This window comes from Lissotriton vulgaris, chromosome 5, assembly GCF_964263255.1.
Source record: "Lissotriton vulgaris chromosome 5, aLisVul1.2, whole genome shotgun sequence".
Classification (NCBI taxonomy): domain Eukaryota; kingdom Metazoa; phylum Chordata; class Amphibia; order Caudata; family Salamandridae; genus Lissotriton; species Lissotriton vulgaris.
In genome coordinates this window covers 1,693,377,529-1,693,401,854 of record NC_141693.1, presented here as the reverse complement: position 1 = coordinate 1,693,401,854, position 24,326 = coordinate 1,693,377,529, and positions in this window count along the sequence as shown.

Below are 24,326 nucleotides of genomic sequence, written 5' to 3'. Positions count from 1 at the left end.
GCATTGACAGTCAGAACCCCTTACGAGAAGTGCATCCAGTTATGGGAACCGATAATCACCTGAAACGTGTGTATGTACACACGCCTCTGACCAAGTTAGAATTACTGGAAATGAAGAAACTAGTACCCTGTCATGATAAAGACCCTGCAGGTTTTCACAGAGAACTTAAAGATATGTTACTGATGGGAGATTACACATATGAAGATATCATGAAAATGTTAAAGGTACTGCTGCCCACTGGCATCTACGAGAAACTCAAGGAAAAGGAATGGGAGGTAGGAGATAAAAAGATTGTATGGGCAGAAATAGAGGACGAGGAAGAAAAACGTACCCCAGGGCTAGGCCTTGGGGAGAAAACTAAAGCATTACCAGGTTTGATAGTACAGGTTCTGCCTAGATTACTGACAACTAGAAAGGAAGATTGGGACACAATTTCGGCCTGTAAACAGAAGCCAGATGAAGATACGAGTGACTTTTATTCAAGATTTGAGAAATGTTTCATTATTAATAGTGGTCTTAAACCAAGTAGCGAGTCGTACCCGCATCTTTTTGTATCAAAGTTAGTCGAAAATTCCCTGTTAGCAGTTAAAAACCGTGTATACAAGGTTGAGAGTACATGGCAAGCAAATACGCCATCACAGATGTTACAAATGTTACAATATCATCAGAACAGAATCAGAGAAGAACAGGATCATGAACAGAAACGCATGAAAGACACGAAAATGAAAATGTTAGTAGCCCAATCAGTTCCAGCTGACAGCCAGAGAAAGGGTACGACCCAGACAGGTCACGCCGCAGCTCCCGTTAAAGGGACATGCAACTATTGTAAGCAGCCAGGTCACTACGTACATGAATGCCCAGTCCTGAAACATAATATAGAAACAGGTAAAACTAAGGAAAGACCGCATCCACCTAGACAAGACCAGGTCCAGCCACAGACTTTACAGAAGACACAGCCTACGCATGTTTCATCTCATACAGTACAGACAGTAGCGGTACCACAGCCACAGCCCATTGCCGCGACTCAGCAAGTTTCACGACAGATGTACCAGTATGCCCAATCTGCTTACCCCGATTATCCACGATACACATGAAACAGCCTGGAGAGGGAAGTTGGCTTGCCTCTTATTGAGATTCCTGTAGATCAAGAAGGTCCTTATGTACACAGTCAAGTATTGGGAAAAGACAGAAAGTTTTTAATTGACACAGGGGCAAGCCGCACAACAATCAGTCATGATGAAGTTCCAGGGGCACCCCTCTCAGGCTCACAGAATGTTTCCCTTGGTTTTTCAGGACAGCCTATTGTAAATGAGGTATCAGAACCAGTTCCCCTGGCTGTGGGTCCATTATCACGTGTTACAGACCTATTACTTACAAAATCATGTCCAGAAAATCTGTTAGGAATAAAGACATTGAAAGCTTTAGGAGCAGTGATATGTTGTTCTCCGGAAGGAGTTAGACTCTTTCTGCGAGATTTCAAGGGTCACTATGTATTACGAGAATTTGATATCAGATTGAAAAATGTACCAGATCACCTGTGGGCACGAGGCCCAACCGATGTAGGCTGCATGCATATTACTCCATACCGTGTTACACTGAAACCAGGTGTTGTTTTACCGAGAATTAGACAATACAAGTTACCGCCTGATGCTGTAGTGGCTTTACTGAAAATCATTGAAGAGCTTATTGCCCAAGGAGTGGTTGTAGAGACCGACTCCAATATCTGTAATTCCCCTATCATTCCGATTCTTAAACGTACTGATCCCAATGCACCGCCAGTATACCGGCTGGTGATTGATTTACGAGAACTGAATAAATGCATAGTTCCACAGTACCCTGTGGTTCCCGATATCTCTTCCCTATTGACTGCTATTGATTCAGAAGCAACGTTCTTTACGGTAATTGACCTCAAGAACGCCTTCTTTAGTGTGCCTATTGATCCAGAGAGTCAATATCTATTCGGATTCAGTTTAAATGGACGAAGTTTCAAATTTTCACGCGCACCTCAAGGATTCACAGAAAGCCCCAGCATCTATAGTCAAGCACTGAAAAGACAACTAGATTGTATTCACATGCCAGTTAATACCGCCTTACTGCAATACGTCGATGATCTGTTGATCACCGCACGAAGTGAACCCGAATGTGAACAAGCATCACTGACAGTTTTACACTTTCTGGCCGACAAGGGACACAAAGTGTCTCCTTCGAAGCTACAATTCTGTGTTCAGCAAGTTGTGTACTTGGGTCACTTGCTGTCCAAAGTGGGGAGACAGCTCACTCCTGATCGCATCCAGTTAATTGTAAATATGCCACAACCCCAGACACAAAAGGAAGTGCGGGCCTTTATAGGCCTCACCTCGTACTGTAGACAATGGATTCCTTAGTATGCATTTTTAGCTAAACCACTCATTCAGTTGACAACGCAGGAGGCAGCAACTTCGACTGCCCTTCCGTGGACTCAGGAACACACACACGCCTTTGAAGAATTAAAGAAAGCTTTATGTCAAGCACCAGTTTTAGCGACACCATGTTACAGCAAACCTTTTACACTTTTTGTTACAGAACGTGATGGTACAGCGTTGTCTGTCCTCACTCAAGCTCAAGCAGGTTCACATGAGCCTTGCGCTTATTTTTCAAGTACATTGGATTCAGTAGCCCAGGCACTCCCTGCGTGCTTAAAGTCAGTAGCAGCAACAGCACTAGCAATCAGACAGAGCGACTCAATTGTTTTAGGACATCAATTAACAGTACAAGTTCCACATTCTGTAGAGGTTCTTTTAAACAGAACCCAGACTCAACACTTAACTATAGCACGACTGACAGGTTATGAATTAACACTATTCCAGCCACACATAGAAATCAGACGCTGTAGCATTCTGAACCCCGCTACATTATTACCTTCAATAATGACAGATCCAGCCCCGCATGATTGTATAGAGATCATTAATGCAGTAACAAAACCCAGACGAGACTTAACAGATGTTCCATTGACAAATCCAGACCTGACACTTTATGTGGATGGTTCATGTATGAGAACAAGTACAGGAGAATTAGTGGCCGCATATGCAGTGACCACTGAAACTGAAGTCAAAGAAACATATCGTATTGATACATTGTCTGCTCAAGCGGCAGAGCTCATTGCTCTGACCCGAGCCTGTATACTAGCCAAGAACAGAAATGTTAACATATACACAGATTCCCGTTATGCGTTCGGAGTCGTACACGACTTCGGAATGTTGTGGCAAGAACGAGGTTTCTTGACCTCTCACGGTGCCAAGATCCAACACGGTCCCCTCATTCAAGCACTGTTAGAAGCCATACATCTGCCTTCAGGCATATCCGTCATGAAGTGTAAAGCACATACTAAAGTTACAGATTCTGTTTCCCAGGGTAACGACCTGGCAGACCAGATAGCAAAACATACAGCACTGACTCACACTCAGACAACTGACGTGACAAAGACAATAGTACCGACACATTGTATGACAGTTAGGGATCCCGCCCTAGATGTAATCGATATTCAGACACATGCTACTGCAGATGAAATAAAGAAATGGACCGAACTAGGAGGGATCCAGACAGATCAAGGATGGATGACGAAGGGAAAATCTACATGGTTTCTCCCCGACTCTATGGTTCAAGTTATAATCAATACAGCACATAGTCCAGCACATCTAGGAGAGAAAGCGATGTTAGACAGTTTACAGAATCTCTGGTATAATAAACACTTAAGAGCAGCAGCAAAACAGAAAGTGCGTACTTGCATGATCTGTTGTCAGTTCAATCCAGGTAAAAGCGTCCCTGTAGAGCAAGGTGGATTTCATCCTCCCGATCACCCTTTTGAAGTCCTCCAGATGGATTATATCCAGATGGACCGTTGTCGAGGATTCAAATATGTTCTCGTAATTGTTTGTGCACTTTCCCGTTGGACCGAAGCATATCCAGTCCCAGATTACACTGCTCCGACCACTGCCAGGCAGCTGGTTCGTGAATTCTTCCCACGGTACGGCTTGCCTCGTGTCGTGTACTCAGATAACGGACAGCCATTCTCATCCGAATTAATGAAGCAGGTTTCCCTTCTGCTAGGGTATCAGTGGAGATTCCATTGTGTCCGACACCCCGAAGCCGCAGGCCTTGTAGAGAGGCATAACCAGACATTAAAGACCCGTCTTGCTAAAGTTTGTAAAGAAAAAGGGGTCGACTGGATAGTCGCCCTGCCAGTTGCATTGTTCTACATGAGGATGGTCGCCCACTCACGATCAGGACTATCCCCGTATGAAGTGGTTTTTGGCAGACCACCGAATATGTGGGGGACGCCCATACCGAAGAAAATTACCGATGTTGACTGTAATATGCTGACAGATTACCTTGCCTCCTTGATGTCTGCACTCCAATCATGTCGTTCACAGGTTGCCGCAGCCTTTCCTGACAACACAGATGTAAAGCCGCATGATGTCCGTCCAGGAGACCTGATCCTAGTTAGGAACTTCGACAGGAAAAGTCCGCTGGAGCCCCGCTGGAAAGAGCCGAAGACCGTCCTTCTCACAACGAGGACCGCTATAAAAATCGAAGGGAGAAAGGGGTGGATCCACATAAGCCATGTAAAAAAATGCAATGAACTAATGCCAGGAAAAGACTCGTCCACCCCTTCCAAAGACTGTATCGAATCTAGTGACTTTAAAATTCCGAAACAAGAGAAAACTCCCCAAGAGGAGTATAAACTGAAACTCCGATCTAGCAAGTCAGACAGTTTAATTGTTTAAGTCCTCCCCTAGGTGAATCGGTTAAATAGTTTCTGACATGTATCCCCTAGATCGAGATAGAAAGAGAGAGAGACAACTCAAGAAGCGTACATATTGTAAATCACTCCGTAGTCACTGTATAGTGACATTATTGATTATGTTTTTTCTAAGCCTTCTGATTATTGTTGCCAGTATATTGCTTTCTATATATTATCCCATTTTCAAGCGTGAACAATCTGCTTATAATGTCACTGCTGAACATTCTTTTAGTGAATTACCTCTTCATGAACTTTCTTACAGACTTGCGCTGCGCAACAACACATTCATTAGTATGTTACATCACTCCCATCAGACTTACAACGCTACAAACTGCTGGATATGTGGCCGACTCCCTCCCTACCAGAAATACAAGGGAGTTCTGCCCCTCTTTCCGTACCCGTTCACACACAATGGCTCCTGTGGTGCCTGGTTTAGAATAATTAATTCCGTAGATCCTGATATTGCTGTTTTTAAAGGGAGCTGGGTTTGGGGAAACTTGAACTTAGTTCTGCTTAATGCCTGTTATCCAGACAAGAAGGGACTTCCCATTAGAATAGGAACTGATCTAGAAAATGAAGTATATGGATTAGGTAATTATACAATTAACCTTATGATTCTTACTGTTGAATCAGAAGCCGCTTCAGTTCCCCCTGCTATGTCAGTATTACCAGTCACAGGTGAATTATGTGTCAGTAAGAAGGGTTCAGTACACTTAGGTCATAGCAAATGTACTACTGTGGTCGAATTCAGTGACCATGGTAAATCTTTTTTTAAAGCTACTCGTCATTCCTACTTTGTTTGTGGTCATACCGCATACATACGCTTACCTCCAGATTGGGATGGTACCTGTTACATTGCATTCCTTCTGCCACCTGTTTTTCTAGCTCCTCCTGATTATCACAGAAACACAAATCTAGTAAAGAATAGACTCCGAAGAGGTCTCCCGATTGTCGACTTTACTGAAACGGCATGGGAGCAATACACAGATTTCAATAAAGGGTTCTTTTTCTTCACAGGCCCCGTCCAAAATAGTAAGCTAATCCGCAGATTAACTAGAACACTTGAAGCAGTAGTGAATGAAACTGCCTCCGCCCTGGGTAACTTAACAGAGGAGCAGTCCGCCATGCGGGTTGTTGTCCTTCAAAATCGTCTTGTTATTGACGTCATCTTGGCAGACAGAGGCGGAGCTTGTAAGGTCATCGGGTCAAGTTGCTGTGTTTTCATTCCAGAAAACGCGCCAACAGTATATCAAGCTATTACACGTCTTCATAAAATTGCAAATCTGGTACATCAGAATCCAGGCACCTGGACTTGGTCCGGTTGGTTCTGGACAACGTTAACCGCTTGGGGATGGAAGATCCTATCCTTCCTGGGCATTGCTCTCGTCATAGTATTCAGTTGTTGTCTGTGCCTACAGTGTGGGCCAGCAATATGTGGACTGTGTGCCACATCGTGCATTGAACATTCCAGTTTTTTCTCAAAACGTGAAAGAAAGAAAGATGAGCAAATGATGTTACAAGAACAGACTGATCGATTCATGAGGATCGATATATCATGAAGGGTCCGTAGGGAACAAGGAGGGAATGAGGAAATATAAATTTTATGGTCAAGTAATGTTCCCTAGCGTGTACCCCACCGTCTCCATGTACCAGCTTAAAGTGCATGTAATTTCCCTTCTGTGCCAGCTATGAAGACGCAAATACATTTGCGTCCACCGTTAACATGTCCTCTTTCAGACCCACCCTGAATGGGTTGAATATTCCGTTTCCAAGTATGCCTTGCCAACGTCTTTTTATGGTGTACTCTACACGTTTTTCAGCTCTGGCACACTAGGCCCTGAATTCTGCCATCGAGCCTTTTTCTCTGCTTTCTGACTCTGAAAGCCTCAGCCCAGGCAGCCTCTGTACTCGTGACCTCTGTCCTACTCTCTGTGCGGCCCATGGCGCTTAGCTCAGCCTGCTGCCTGCCAAGACTGTATTCAACCTTCGAATTATCTGTTCCGCTCCTCGAAACTGCATTCCTGCCTACTAGTTTAAGTAAACATTCCCCCAGCTGAAAGGCGAAAGGCCCGGCCTCACTGTCTCCATACAAGTAATTCATAGCCTCTGTTACCATGGAAGGCCCATGCCCCTCGCATCCCGTGCAGACACTTAGGCGCTCATACACGCACTCACAGTCAGTATAGAATAGCTTCTGCCCCAGAGACCTTTCCCTCTAGATAGTATGGTTCCCAAACATCAGATATCAGATATGATAGAAGTACGAGTTGATCTGACATGCCAGACTTCTGTCTCTTTCCGCCAGTGTAAATGTCAAGTCCCCTGCACCCGTCTGTTTCACGTCAATCATACGTCATGCAACTGCGCGCGCATCCATGCTTCAGATTTCTGCTGACATTATAAAATTCTGCTTTGTTGCCACCCACTGTGACACCTATCTGTGACGTTTCTCGTTCACACCTCCATGTGCACGCCCAGTTCACGCCTTCTAATTACGTACCACTATCACGTGGATGCTGTTATCTTGTTTCTCTCAGCTGTTACGCCTACTGCATAGGTTTCTGTTATGCAAGTCAAGTATATAAGCTATGTATTGTCAATAAAATATTGCTCTATCCCTTCCTGAACCCCTGTGGTTGCAGGAACATGATATCCAGGTCATGACCATTCCTTTTTAAGGAATAAAACCCCTAAGAACTCTAACACCACGGACTCTGCCTCTTTATTTCCGATTGAGTTATTATTGATTAAGTACTTACCTGCATAGAAATTAAGACGGTAAATCAAATATTTACCACACACTTTCCAGAAAACTATTATTTAAACAAACACAAAAGAATAATTAATTCAGGTAAAACAAACCCTTCTGTACCACCCAGCCCTTGCTAATTATTAATTAACCCACTAATAAAAGACATTTAGCAAAAGCAAACAAATAAAGCAACACATAAAATATCTACCATTCTTCATGTAATCCAGCTTTATGTTTCTGAAAGAATAAAAAGATAATTAAATGATACACAGACAGACAAACACAACATAGGACATACATGTAAGCACATATAAAAAGCACATGCCATGAATGATCAGCTGCATATTAATAGTGACAAAGACAATAGGACAGACATAACAAACAAGACAATATTAATCATGTGATACAAAAACAGACTTGCAAAATGCAACAAGAGCACATGTAATTAGTTTCCCGCGTGTATATGTGTGGTGCAAACTTAATCTAGGTTGTGTTAATTAAACAAATCATGCAACAGCTCATTAATTGATTAGTTCATGTTATGGGGAATTGAATCCACGAATCAGAATAAAATATTTTCTGAAGCCCGCTTCATCAACTCCCTCATCTGGTGATTTTAAAATCACCAAACAACACCCAAAAATTTTACTTAAAAATGTTATCTAGTGAACATGTTTCAGGCTTACTCTGGATTAGTATTTAAGCTCTAATTTCATCTATCTCATAATTAGTATTGAGTCTTACATCTTACTAATTCTGTATCCTTTACCCTTTCTTTATTCAGCTAAGTTGGATCCTTTCCACCTTTGAATCCCCAACCCCCAATGAATTTAGGGAACTAAGTTTTAAATTGCATAACTACATTTTGAATTGCACCAACAAAACAAATATCAATCTGAGTAGTATAAAACAAAACAAAAAACAAAAAGTAAATTTTTGAAAATTTTTGAAAAATTAGTACATAGTATATACCCCCTCTTTTTTTTTTTCAAATTCTAAACATGTTTTCTTCGACCTTGCGTCTTACATAAAAGTGTTTCCAGGTAACACAATTTCTTCGACCTTGTGTCACCCTAACAAAATTTCTTCAGCCTTATGCCAAAAATAAACCTCAACTTAAAGAAAACTAAACCTAGTCATTGTCACCATTTTCTTTCAAGACCACCTGACTGCTACTGCGCTCCTCAACTATTGGAGGGATAGTTATGTAGGCCCATTCTGGAGACTTGTATTTTACATTTGGTCTCAATGGTCTTTTGCTCTTCCTGGTAAACATTTCAATTTTCTCTTCAGCTTGCTCTTTTTTGTCTGAATCACTCTTCTGACTTGACACTACAAATTTGAACTTTAAATCTTTAGGCCAGACATCACCTTTTCTCAAGAGTTTCTTCTTAGGCTTACTTTCTTTACATTCAGCTTTCCAAGCCTTTTTTCTGAATTTTCTTATCTCAGACTCTTCATTACTCCCATCTGCATTTGTTTCTGAGACTTCAAATCTGTACCTAGGAACTTCTTTAGTCGGCAGCTTCACTCCGTTAGAAACATCATCCTTACAGCTGGTACTTGGTAATTCTTCCTCTTCTTCAGGGATCACCTTCAGCTTCCCAGTTTCAGGATTCTTGTTCCTGCACACAGAGCTACTCCTTTGCCTTTCAATCTCCTGGATTAGATTTTTGTCTTGCTCAGAGTCTTCTGCTTCTAAATCTTCTTCTTTTCCTTGACATTCTTTTTCTATCAGATTTTCATCATTTTCTGAATCACAATCTCTAGATCTTCTTCATTCAATGTTTCATTCACATTGACATCATCATCCAGATGTCGACCATCTTGTCGATCTTCAAGATCTGGATTTTCTACAGAACTTTCTTCTTCAGAGTCTGAATCAGTTGTAGTGTCTTTACTAACTTCATCAGTGTTATCAGGTGCAGGTACACAAAGGGTATTACTGATATGCATCCATCCAGTATCTGTTGTCACCTGACTTGCTTTCTGCCACCTGGGTACTAGACAGTTTCTCCTCCGATGAACCTTTGTTCTGACCAAGTCTCTTGGCAATAGATCATGAGCCTGCTCCTTTTCCACATCTGTTCCCAACTGATGGAATACAGAAACTGTATCATTCTTTCTTGTTGGAAAAACTTCTAACCATTTTGAAAATAAACAAATGATGACTAGGACATATCTCAGTTTGTTATGTTGGGGCAACTCAAAAAGATCTGTTTGAATATGTGTAAATGAACCACCCTCCCGACCTATGGTTCCCAAACTCTCAATTGGACCATGGTACATCCGTGCCATGTCAGCAATTATGCAATTGGGCATAACAGGTTTGTCATCTTTGTAAAAGTAAATTTCATCTTCCTTTTGCTGTATGAAACCTTCTTTGAGCCATGTGTTTTTATCCTCATCATGTGCCTCATCTTGTAATTGTTTTAATTCTTGCCATGTCTGAATTGCAAAGATTAGTATGAGGATGCATGAAACATGTTCATTGAATTTTTCCCCTTCGATTGCAACCCTCTCCTGAGCACAAAACGTAACAATGGTACCTGCGTGCTCATTGCCTTTTGAGACAAAATTATTTTTCTCTCCATTTGCAGCACATTTTATCCCTGCTGTTTTGTCAAGAAGCTCAATTTCTTTGTTGAAGTCTGGCATGCCCTGAACAGGAGCTTCACACAAACTCTTTTTAAATTGCTCAATGGCTACAAGTTTAATTTCTGTCAGGACAATTTGGTCTTTTATATCTGCTTTTGTCAATCTTTGCAATGGCCTCATAATTACTGAGAAACCATTAATCCATTGGCAACAGTATCCAAGCATGTCTAGGAACATTCTTACCTGTTTTTGTGTCTTTGGGCATTCCATTGCCTGAATCATTTTAATTCTCTCAATAGTTACCTGTCTGGGAATTCTCTCTTGGAACCTGAAAGCAAACATTATTTGACTCTCTGGGTGCATTGGGACCCAATACCACTCAGTATCATGTGATATCTGACAAAGGATCTCTGCTGATTTGGGCACAATAGGACAACAAGGGATAACTATCTCGTTAACCTTTCTCAGGTCCTGTACTATTTTGTACCTTTCATCTGGCTTTCTAGTTCCCATATCTGGTGAGTCACAAAGACTGTTCTCAATCTCTTTTAAGACACCCTGCTTAATGAATGTTTCAATAACAGGAATAACTCTTTCAATTGTTTCTGACTTCATCTTGCACTGTGGAACATTAGGAAATGAGTTTCCCTGCTTGTTTGCAATTTTAACTGGATCAGGTCTGTTTTCCTTGTCTCCACTGAATCCTGTATCTGTATTGTATTTTTGCTCATTAACATAATTTGGAAATGGCGGCGAAGGTATCTCATTCTGCTGAATCACCACCTGTCGCTGAATTTGTAGCTGTTCATTCAGTAACTGTTGCTGCTCATTTATCTCATTCTGCATCTGTGAATTTTTACACTCTCCTACAAAAGCTAAAGTCACTTTTTCTTTCTCCTTTTTCTTCGTCCATTTTGTTTTCCATATATTCAGACTACCCCTTTTTCTCAAAGCCCAAATTAAATCTTTTATATGGGCAGAGGCAATTTTACCTGTATTGTTCAAGCCTTCAATGTCCTCATCATCCTGTAATCTTTTTAATCTGTCTGTACTGATTGTATTATCCAGTAATTTATACTCACCAGGCTGTGTCAGGTTAATCAGGCCAACGTCAGAGTTTTCACTAGGTGAAACTAGAGTCATCACTCTCTCTTGCTGAGTTTGAATCATTACTAACTTATTTTCAGGTACATTAGAATAAAGTTTTTCAGCAAACTTTTGAATTGGGACCGTTAAAGCTGTGGGACTAGTTTCATCTTTTCTAAGCACTGGGGGAACAGGTCCAATTATCACAGGAACTGTCACTGCTTCCATGTCTGAAGTTAACTGCTCAATTAAATCATTTGTAGAACTTACATGATCAGGAATATTAATTTCAGAAGTACTAGGCATCTCATCATACCTACCTGTTGTGACACCTTGAGAAGAGGTCTGGACTGGGACTCCATTAATCTGAACTGGGACTCTTGGCGACACATTAATCTGCTCTGGGCGTTTGCTTGAATTCCTGTCCTGATCTGTATTTACAACATCATTTTTACAATGATCAATTAATTCTTCTCTGACAGGTTTATTACTTACATTCGCTGATTTGGGAATCAAATTTTCATTAAAAATGATTTCTTTTGGGGGAGGTGATATTCTTTCAGAATATGTGTCATTTAAAACTGCATCTTTAGCATCTGTATTTTTATTATGCTTACTATTTACTTCATTACTCACCTGTTTATTTATTAATTTGCTCTCGCATGTAGCAACAACCTTTTTCATTTTCTTGTACCAGGTGAACTTTTTCTCTTTCTTTGGATAATATTTATCCATGTTAAAAAATACTTACCTTTATTAAAATTAATTTCAATTTAAAATAATTACAATAAGTAAATGCGTTCACTTAATTGACCTTCCAATCTTTTGCTGATCAATTAATTAATTAATTTAACAAGGTCAGGTGAAGTATAGCTTTATAACCTGATCAATTTAATATAACTCCTAATTTACCTGCATCGCTAATTTTAATAAACCTGGAAAGAAAAACATAAATTTGCAAACACAATAGCAACGCAAAATATTTATTTACAACAATAAATACCAACATATAATCACATGTGTTTTAAATATACTTATTTTTCACTTACACACCTTCTGCAACATATACCTGTAAAAAGTAAGCCTAAATGTGCTTGCTTTTCTAATGTACAGTGCTGTTAATGCTATAATTTTATTTGCAACCCTAATGGCAATTATTTTACCTAATATATTGTACTAATTTAATAATTAATGTCCTTAGTTTAATCACCTTTGATGCTATTATCCTAATATATCTGCTATATTTATTCACTAATTAATAGCAAATATCTGAAATAATTAATAATAAAAATGAAGCTTTGGGCATTAATAGCGTGGAAAAACTAAATCTTTGGCAAAAGTAAACAATATATATCAACACGAGTGTTTTGACCAATCAGCGTGTGACTGCACAGCGCTCAGCCAACCAGAATGAGAATGCTCACCAAGTCTCGACCAATCCGGTCGCGACCTATCTATGACACTGCAGCGTTAGCCAATCAGGACACAGCAAGCTTCTTCTTGAGGAATAAACAAAATAAACTCAACCAAGCCAGCCCCCCCTATTCGGAAATTTTAAACTCTTTTAGCACGATTTCACTACGCTCACCAGCACTCCCTTGCAAAGGAAAATAAAAAGTCTAATCACACGAAGGTCTGACCAATCAGGTCACAGCACGTGACAGCACACGTCACAGACAGCTCCTTCGTGACACTCGGGACCTGCAATGGAAAAAACCTCGCCCAATCTGCTCACGGAGCCTCGCCCAATCAGAGCGCAGCTGCTCTACCTATGACTGAGACTAACAGGGATGCGCGTCACCAACCAATGGGTGCGCGACCCTACTGTAACATGTCGGAACGAGGGCGTCTCTAACCAGTCTTTCACCACACGCGCTCCTGGAAAACCCCAAAGAATTTACACACCGAGACAAGGGACACATAAATATTATTCACAACACACAGATGACTCGCAAAAACCTCAACCAATAAGGTCGCGGCCCTTGTGTGATGCTGCACGTTAATGGCCAATGGTTGCGCGACCTTTCTATGACGCGCCGGGACCTCAGCCAATCACAGCGCGGCCCCTTCATGCTCTGAGAATGACGCGACGGCGTCCTGATCCAATAGGAGCGCGGCGGCAGTCGCTGCAGCTGCTCTCTCTCCCTTGCTCCTTAGCAGCCCCCCTCCTTCACAAAATTACTCAGCACACACAATTTCAATTAATAACACAAACTTGGCGAAAAACAAACAATCTGCCAGCGCGTATAGCAGGCGCGTTGTTGTTAAGGGGCTCGCTTATTTAAGAAATTTGCCAAAAGAGTGAGCGCAAATAGCAGAAAGCTCGTAGGGATGGGGTCAAGCCCACTTCTAAAATAGCGCAATTTAAGAGAAAAAGAATAAGATGAAATACTCATAATATGAACAGTATTTCAAACATTGATCGCGCTTCAACCAATGAGAGCGCTTGCTCTGACACTCCAGGGATATAAACCAATCAGAGCGCGGCAGGCTCTGACGCATGCAGCAGCTGCGGCTGCAGACTCTCCCACACACGCTTTTACTCCTTAATCAGCCCCTCCCTTACAATTTTCGATCGGGGCACTTTTCAAAGCATTTAAATAGCGTACAATGCTTTTGAAGGTATTTAAATAGCGCAAAACACTTTGCAATACTCTAAAAATAGCGTATTCTTTACCATAAGGGCTCAAAAACGCTTTCCAATTATCCTTGTAAAACGCAATTAATAACTACATGAAAACAAACCATTTGTCTGCTTCTCTAACAGAGAGATAGTTTTACACATTCATTCAAGTATTCTCAGCGTGGAATAGACGACGCTATTCTCACAGAATAGTTTCAATTGCTAATAGAGTAATTCTTACCCTACCCTTCAGTTACCAATCATTCACACACTTTCAAACAAGAAAACCCTGATCATACACACACGAATTCTTGGCAGGACTTGAACCAACCACAGAATACGTCAAGCGTTGATAAGAATAGACAACGCTATCTCACCCTTCACTCAAGCTTGGATAAATCCTACTACTCTTTTCACAGAAAGCTTTATAACAGGATCACCAGGTCCCTCTGCTTAATGCTACAATTTCATAGGCAATCCTCACTATACATTCAACCATGCAATCTAAGGTCCCTAAACTTGTGTTGTACGTCCACAACACGTGATATATTCTATACCACAATTTTGAAACAGACAAATGCACTGTGTAACTCTTCTAGTCACACTACTCTTGCCATGGCAACCAGGAATTTTTCACACTGCTGGAAAAACCCTTAAAGATTACATACTACATATAACAATCTGACAAAATCAAAAAAATCTCAAAAACTCAACATATGTTAAACATCAATCCTATGACTATACCAACATATATGTAACATACATGTCAAAAACAACATATAACCGTCTGATGCTACCAAATTGATGCAGCGCAGCAACTAAAATTCTTTATAAATGATGTCACTATCTACCACCATACTTACCAATCAATACCAGGCCCATAAGAAACAATAGAGTAGCTGAATCATGAGGCGAATAGATCAGATATGTTTGTTTAAGACATTCAAATAAACAAGACCAGCTTGTCATTTTAAAAGTTTATTCAAACATATTCAAGAAAACTTAGGGTTCGGAACTTTATTAAGCAAGCATTAGAAAAAGTCATAAGAAAGCTTTATTCAGCATTTATAAAGAGAGCTTAATTCAAGAAAATATTATTCATTAGCAGAAATAAGTGAAAAAGAGCATTTCCAAAACCTAACTAACTCTCTGTCTCTACCCTCATCGCCTGAAAACAAAGTCTTAAAAGGTTACATTTCCTTACGTGTAATCATCGGACAGCAGAACACGTCCCTCTGGAATCAAAAGCGTAAGCCAAAAATTTGCAGCTAAAGCCCATTCTTATACCCTAAATTAAGCTGAGCTAACTATTTTTTTCACATTCCATTAGCTGAATTCTGACTCTCCATTGGCTGAATCACCTCACGCCACAGTAAACTGTGACATCTTCCACCACGAGACCAGGCTTTACACAGAGCCATTGTTCATGCACAGAATCCTGGCGACAGTTCCTTAGTCTGCTACATTTTGTAGCAAAGATGTTCAAGCAATACAAAATCTGTCACGTCTCTTCCTTTCAACCTTGAGCCTGTCCGTTCTGAGCTTTCTATGGCAAAAGAGAACAAATCAATGTAAAATTACTGTTTGTAATGGACGAACTTGCGCCCTCACCACAAAGCATAAGCAATGATTTTAGCAAAACAAAAATTAAAAAGGAACACAAAGAAACAGATTTATAAGTGATTTGACACTTATATAAATTATGTCATTTATATATTTCGGAGGCAATAAACAAGCTGTCAAACCAGGATATGATCTACTGTGATGTGAATTGACGTGACTTTAAAGTGCTCAGTGACAAAAGTGAAGTATATATATAATATATGTAAGGTGAGAAATTATACTGTATTTACAATCAGAGCTAGAGAGTTGGCAGATCTGAACCATGTGGAATTGTCAACGTTTCAATCCTGACAAAGCTCAGTTAGAATGCCGTAGTGGGTCTTCATCGGGACATAGAGGGGGGAATTAGGAGACAGCCTACAGGTAATAAAAGTAAACGTTTGTCATATTGTGTTCCAAAGGGATGCGGAAAAAAGGGCGGAAATTTCAATAAACACTCACGAAGTTCAGGGTAGCCTCAGCTTAATTGGAAGATTTGGGCCAAGTGGGACACTGGTCTTGGGTGATCTAAGAGTAAGCATGGAATGCTCAGAAAGTGAAATATTGTCCAATGGTAGACAATTCAAAGCAATTAAATTAAATTGGCCGGAGTAGCCCTGATGTGGACTTACCCGCGGTGCTCAGTGGAGGAGCCAAGCGGTGTCGCCGTGAAGGATCTGGAAATGAGAATGGTTCATGTGATTAAAGTTGGGGGGCAGAGCGCGTGGATTGCTAATCTAAGGCCGTGCCGAGAAACCACATGCAGGGCTTACCTACGGCAAGTAGGACCGACTGTAGAATCAATCAGTTGCGTAGGGAGCCAGGTGGTGTTCAGTCAAGCTCAGGTCAGGGCAAGCAAGTACGATTCAAGGATTTTTTTTTTTTTTTTAAAACCTTTATTGACAAGTATGGTTATACAGTAGCAAGCATGTAGCCACCCCGAGTCGGCTGTCACCATTGTCAGCAAGTATACAGGATGAGTCAGTTACACAGCACTTCAGCTGACAACCCGGGGGTCCGGCGGCAATTAAGCAAACATGTCGTAGCTATATATTTTAATCACAGGAGAAATAAGGTCTTTTTTTAAAATGTTTTTTAAGAAAACCAAACAAACCAATAAAAAGGAAAAAAAAAAAAGTCAATAAATGTTGAGGCAAAAGAAGAAGCCTATATACAAGTGATCCTTCGGGAGGGGGAGAACCTCATCTAAGAATCTCACATGGCAACAATTGAAGCTAAAAAGCTATAGGGAAAGCAAGGGGGGGAAGAGGGAAGAGAGCAAGCAAGCAGTATATTGACGAAAATCAAGACCAGAAAGAACACCTGGCTAAGGGGAGTGCAACACCTCCGGTGGATTCACAAAGGGGGGAGTACAGATCTCTCCACGATACTGGTTCCACTGATTCCATACCCTCCCCCACTTCTTGGGCCTGCCCCAGGCGACATAGACCGTTTTTTCTCGAAGCATGCACCAGTTCATGTTTCTTGACCAGGCTGACAGACTGGGTGCCCTCGATGATCCCCACAGTTGTGCAATATCACGCTTGGCGACCATATTCCCTAAGGTGGCCCACTGTGTCTGAGCCACGTTGTAGTTGTTGGGCTCCCACACATTCAGAAGACACCTTCGGGCCTCAGGCAAGATCGAAACACCCGTCACTTCTTCCATGACGCCATGCACATGGTTCCAAAAGGACACCACAGCTGGACATTCCCACAAAATATGTAGGAAGGTACCCACCATGCCACACCCACGCTTACACAATCCATCCAAAGAGTATCCCATACGTAACAATCGAGGGCCCGTCACATACACTCGGTGTAGGATTTTCAATTGCACCAGTCGCAGACGGGCCGGGATCGCCACCTCCTTCGGGGAGGATATCGCTGCCTTCCAATCCTCATTGTCAAGTTCCAATCCATCGCTGGTCCAGGCCTCACGGAGCTGTAGAAGAAGGTCTGTCCGGTCATTTATCAGTTTCTTATATATGAGAGAGATCGTACTGTCCGGGACATGGCCGTCGAGCACTGTGTCCTCCAGGGGTGAGGATTCCGGAACAAGAGTGCCGGTCGGAAAGACTGAGCAGATGGCATGTCGGACCTGCAGGTGCCGGAAGTTTTCTCGATCACTAAGTTTATATTCAATTTGTAGCTCAACAAAAGTCTTTATCCTGTATTTCAGCCAAAGATCCCACACCTTGCTGATACCAATGAGGTCCCATTTCTCAAAGCCCTTGGTAGTCCACAAATTGCCTAACCTCTCGGAGACATAGAGTGGAGTCACTCGAGTGATAGTGTCTGACCAGCCCATAGCTGCATTAGCGTTATACCAGATCCGCACCGCTACTTTGGTGGGCCCCGTTAACGTCGTATCTGACCGCTTGGAATAAAGTGCCCTGTAGTAATCCCCGCCTGGAAGCAGCCATTTATCCATAGCAAAGGCCGGGTTAGAAACTGGGCCATACATTGCATGATTAACCGAGCTCAATTGAGAGGCCCAGTAGTAGCGCCTGATATCAGGCAACGCTATACCGCCATCGTACCAAGGCAGAGTAAGCTTAGCCAAGGCAATACGGGGACGTCCGGTCCACAACAACTTTCTTTGGAGGCTCTCGATCTCGTGGAAGTTGCTGGTAGACACAGATTCAAGGATTTAAAAGGGTGGACTGGACATGTGGATTAATCTACTGTGACAAGTAACCGCATTGGGGGTTTACCTGCGGCAATTCCAAATATTGGTTACGGCATTGGTGTGCGTAGTTGACGTGCGCAGTTGTCTGCAGCAGCTGAATGCTGACTGTCATGACGTAGAGAACCTATTCAATTGAACCCGTGTGTAAATCAATGCACCAAACCCATCGGCATTACTGAAAGGATAATAGTGTACTGAATGCGTTAGTCACATGATGGTAAAAAGTTTGTACACAAATTGTAGTGAACATGCGAGCTGAATGTGAGTGAGCACAAGCACTTGTAAAGACAGCGGAAAATAGCACGCAGCCTTTTTATACGTATAATGACCTTCCAAGTCTACATTTGTGATTTCTAAGATACATGTTTACTCCTGCTACAGCCCGAAATTGTACGAAGTTATATACATACACATGTGGTACAGAGGAACCAAATCAAACTACGATATACATGAGGTGACCTAGGCACCATCCCTATTGGGGAAACATCCTTTACAAAAGAACCGTTACAACGCGGTACCGTTACAACGCAGGATTTACAACAAAAGTCGTTACAATCTCTTGAAGGCAAAGATGGGATCTTCGTTGGTATCCAATTCACTAGCCACAAAGTTCCAATATTTTTTCACAATATTTTTAATCTCATTGCTCCTGGGGTGAAAGTGGTTACACAGATGATGTTTTCTGTCCTTGCAGATTTGGGATTCACCTGCAGCAGTAGGTCACGGGGACAGTACCAAGCCTGTTTGCGGGCCCATTTTAGCAATCCCATCGGGTAGCCACTCTCTCTCAAGCGACTAGTGAGAGTCTCTGTTTCCTTAAAGAAATCAACCCTGCATGTGCAATTTCTCCTGAGCCTGAGAAATTGCCCATTAGGTAGGTTATCCCTCAGGCTGCGTGGATGGTGCAAGTCATACTTAAGCAGTATATTCCGTTCAGTTGATTTTCTGTAGAGATCGGTGTAGAGAAAGCCTTCCTCAACTCGGAAAGTGAGGTCCAGAAAGTCAATGAATTCGCTGCTGTAGATCATAGTGAACTGGATATCACTTGATCTGCTGTTGAGCCAGTCTTTAAAGTCATTGCGGCCGCTTACAGTACCTGACCATATCATAATCACGTTGTCTATGTAACGTTTCCATACAGCGATGTGGTCTATGTAGGGATTGTTGAGACTGTATGAGAAAAAATCACCGTGGTCAGACTATTGGCAATAGTCTTTGAATTCCAAAGACGTTGGGATTTATCAGAATCCGATGTAAACAAGACGATAAAAATGATGAGGCTGGGTTAACAAGCCCGAATGGAAAATGACGAAATACTTCAACTATTGATGCTACGACAATTGTTTTGATGAATGCCATTAGGAGTATGATCGGTCACTACTGAACGACAAGTGTGTTTTTATGCTTCCATACAATTGGGTTATCTCTTATCCGCAAGAGAAACAGAGTTTATGAAAATTCCACAATTCCAGGTCTTGGAGTTATCACGAAAAGCCTTGAGAAAGCCCTGTGTGCGAAACGCGCGTCGGCTGCTATGGTGCTTCTTGTGAACCGTGGAAATTAAAAACAGACCTCAAGACAGAAGATCTGACTGGACTACTTGATTTTCTTGTTTGGTTCTTTTGAGATATTATGGATCTATAGGATACAGGGCGTTGAGATACTGTTGGATTACCTGAAGAAATACCTATGCGTCCTCCTTTTGGAAATAATGATATTGGTGTGCTTAGGTGTTTTGTGTTTACATGTCCTGCTGGTAGTATTCATCTGCCAAGTAAGGAAAGGTAAATTTCTGTTTGCAATTTCTCATGTCTCTTGACAGTTTATGAGATTTCCAATTTAATGTTGTTGTGTTAAACTCAGCTAGTGTTCTTTCTGCACGTTCAAGTGTTTCTTTCGCGTTCGAGAGGGCACTGTCCTCAAGAATATCTCTTTTCAAATCAGAGTTCTCCTGGGTTAATTTCTTAATATGTTCAATTATTGTTCCCACTCCAAGCACCATCCAGTGCCTGGAGCAGTTGTTGGCAACGTAGCTAAACCCCTCTCTGAACTTAGGGACGTTTATGAAGGACGCCGGATAATTTTTAACCTGAAGGCCTTTTGGAATTATATTGGCCTGCAAGTATTTGGTCAACACGTGACCATGAAGACGGGAGAAAATTTGTTTATTTTCAAGTCTTTCGGTTTTAGCTAGTTTTTTATTCAGGGTCGTATCCAATGACAATGTATCTGTCCCTAGTAGAAAGTTGGAAGCGCCCGGTTCCTGAATTAGTTTGGTAATATATTCTTCACTGTATGACAGGGTTTCTTTATCTAACATATTTCAAACGGATGTACTGTTGTTAAAGATTCCTTTACCATAGGACAATGAATGAGAGCGAGAGTGAAACAACCCTCACAGGCAATTGCCTGCACCCATTAAAGTAAGCAATAATGGGGTAACCCTGTGTCCCTCAGAACCTGGGTATGAATATGCAACAACAGTGGTTCTGTCGGAGATAAAAATATATTGCTTTCAAAGGAAAAAGAGAACAAATCAATGGAAAATTAATGTTTGTAATGGACAAACATGCGCCCTGTGTGTCTGTGTGGTTGTGAGTCTGTGTGTCTGTGTGTCTGTGTGGTTGTGTGTGTGGTTTTGTGTGTGGTTGTGTGCCACTGGAATCAAGCTATCCTGGGTGATGACAGCTGATAGCCAGAAACCGGTCCTAGGATGCTTGATTCCGGTCCAGGGAAGAAATGGCTTGGCAGTTCGGGCTGGACTGTTCCCATGAGGCATAGGGTCAAGACTGATTTGCATATGGCCATGTCTGAATTGGGGTGGTGTGGTGAGCAAAATAACGATGGATTAAACCCAGATCTATGACTGGGGTTGAATGTTTTGCCATTGTGCAACATTCCGTCCATCAATTGTTGTTTTTGCAATTGTCAACCCGAGTGGAACGGGTATGCTCAGACGTGAGTCCTGTGCTCTCCATGCCACTGGAATAAAGCTATCCTGGCTGATGACGGCTGATAGCCAGAAACCGGTCCTAGGATGCTTGATTCAGGTCCAGGGAAGACATGGCTTGGCAGTTCGGGCTGGACTGTTACCATGAGGCACAGGGTCAAGACTGATTTGCATATGGCCATGTCTGAACTGGGGTGGTGTGGTGAGCAAAAGAACAATGGATTAAACCCAGATCTGTGACTGGGGGTGAATGTTTTGCCATTGTGCAACATTCCGTCCATCAATTGTTGTTTTTGCAATTGTCACCCCGAGAGGGACGGGTATACTCAGAAGTGAGTCCCGTGCTCTCCATTAAGCATGGGCGAATTTTGCGAATCTGGCGTTCGCGAATTTGCGTATTTGCGAACTCGCAATCCGCAAAATCCGCGAATTCTCTTGAATTTGCGGATTTTTTTTTTGTGTTCGCAAGGGTTTTTGCCAGTTCGCGAGGGTTTGGTACCAGTTCGCAATTGCGAACTCACTTGTCGGCTCGCAACGGTCGCGACTATGTTGTTTCTACGTCTGGTTCATCATCACAGGTTCCCAGCACCCTCTGTTTCACCACTGCCACCCTCTGTTTCACCCATGCCACACTCTGGTACATCAATGCCACCCTGCTTCAACTGACATGAATTAATTTGGGGTTGGTTTATTAATGTGTCACTGTTTTAAAATTCCAGTCTGGCACCTGCTTCCTTATCTGTAATTTGCTTTCTGTTGCAGTTCCATTTTTTTTTCCAGGACCTTTGTGGCCTACTTGTAGCTATTCTATGAGCCTGCTGTGAGGGTCAGAGCAGGGTCATAGAATTGTTGCAACTAGCAACTGAACTCTGGAGGGGCCCCAGTCAGGGAGCACTACAGGGAATGGTTACTAATGATGAGTTTGAACTTTTGCACCTGCTGAGGGCTTTCAGTTTTGCAAAACTCGTTTTTCTGCAATTTCGCGGGATTCGCGGGGCGCGAACTTGCGCGAGATCGAATTCGGAAGCTGCGAATATGCGATTTGTTTTTTGCGGCGTGTTAGTTCGCAAGGTTTACTGCGTTTTAGCGAGCCGCTTGTAGCGAAACGGCGCGGAGTTACCCTCACGGTCGTTCACGGACGCGGCCATCTTGTTTGCATGACGTATTTCCGTTTCCGCTCCCGATGTGTAATCTCGCAAAGTGTGCGGCTCGCTAGTACAATTTCGCGTGTGATCGCGAGGAAAATCTCGCGCGAACTTACCCACGTGGTCGTGAACGGGCGCGGCCATCTTGTTCCTCATTCATTGCTATGGTTCTGGGCATGCCTATTCTATCCTCTCTGAATCTCTGCCATCCTTTGCTTGTTTGAAGTTTTTTTTATCTATTTTACTTATTATCTATCCCTCTATTTTTCTAGCTCTATATTTTTGTGTTTTCTGCTACTTTTGGTTAATTTTAAACTACTTTTTTAAACTCTTTTCTTTTCTTTTCTTCTCTTCCCTATTCTATTTTCTTTATTATTTAACTTCCTTTCTGCCCAGACCATGGTAAAGGGAGCCGGGAAGCATCCCGAGAAGGGGAAGGGTCCCGCACCCCGTGCCCGGCTCCCGTGCGGGCGTTTGAGGGGGGAGCAGGTCGCACCCCGGCAGATCTTCAGCCCGGAGGAGGTGGCCGCACTAATTTTTTATGTTCAGCGCCGCCTCCCCAGGACCATCATGGCAGGCGGCAAGATCGCTAGCGGGTACGGGATCCAGGAGTGGCGGAAGCGGTGGTAGAAGGTGTGCCAGGCCATGTACCACCACTCTCGGGTCCGGCGCACCTACAACCAGGCCACCCACCGCTGGACGGATGTCCTGGACCGGGAACGCGATCTGCTCGACCTGCTTGGCCTTGAGATCCCCGGGCTTGGTGAGTAGTAGTAGCTATTTCTTTACTACTCTGTTTTCTCCTGCTCTGTGTGTTATTATATTGCACTTTTTTGTTTTTTACCAAGAGCAATAATGCTGCTGATTACATTGTAGGTAAATTATATTTCAAAATCTTCTGTGCATTTCAGGTGCACTGCTCTCCTTCTCAGTAGTGTTGCTACTATGCTTATTTTTTTTCGATTTTGTGTTCTTTTCATTGGCCTGTGAAATTATGTATGAGTGTAGTTTAAAGAACTGCGTAATGCTAGACACTAAGGGTCAGATTTTTAATTACCGGTGCATCCCTGCAAAATAGCAGGGATGCTCCAGTAATTGTGCGCCACGCAACCACCACCCACGGTGCGCCGTATTTACAATGCGGCACACCATGGGCCCAAAACATCACCAAAGCGTTACGCATCTGTGCCGTAAAGGGGGCGCATTGCTGGAGTTGCGTCGCAACGATGGCGCAGCTCCACCAATGCTCTGGGGTGCCCTATCTCCCCAATGCTGCGTCAAGCCGTATGTCTGCTTCAAGCAGGCGCAGGGTTTGAGTCACGCATCATTGTCCTCAAAGTGACTGATTGAAATCTTGTAGATTTCCCTCAGCCACTTTTAGGGAATGCCCTCCCTTGCGGCTTTACAACGTGATGCATCTCCCATATGCGTCACGTTGTTAATATACGCCGCACCATGGCGCCTCTTTTGTTCTGCCACTGCGTCACAAAAGTCACGCAACAATGGAGCAAAAGAGCCGCAAGGGGCTTCTAAATCAGCCCCTACAGACTCAAGTCCAGTCCTTCCATTGTACACATGGCGATAAGAAGAAATAGTGGTGGTGGATTGATAGTTTGAGTATTTTAATGACTGGTTAATGTAGTAGGAAACTTTAGTGTTGTCGCTGATCTGCAATCACGATAGACTTTGTCTGTCACTTTGCGTGCTGCGGACTGCTGCCTGCCAGTCCTAGGCAAACCTTTTTAGTACTTTGTTTAGTGAGTTACATAAGAACTTTCCAAATGTTTGATTTGGTTGACAAATATCATCCATGTTTTCTGGTCTTTCTTTCTTTCATGTTGTACATCAGCTCCTCCCAGGGTCAAGAGGACACAGGAGGAGGAGGGTGCTGTTCAACAGGATGCAGGCCAGGATCGGGCAGGCGAGGGCTCCTTTGCTGGCCCCGGTAAGTTTTAATTTTAATATAGAGTACCTATTTTTTCCTAGCGTTCCTCATTCGATTTTTTCTAAATCGTCTTTGATCTTCTTGTAGACTGGATCTAAATTTTTATCCTGCCTCGACTATGACTCCCTGTGGTATTACTATATTATTCTTATT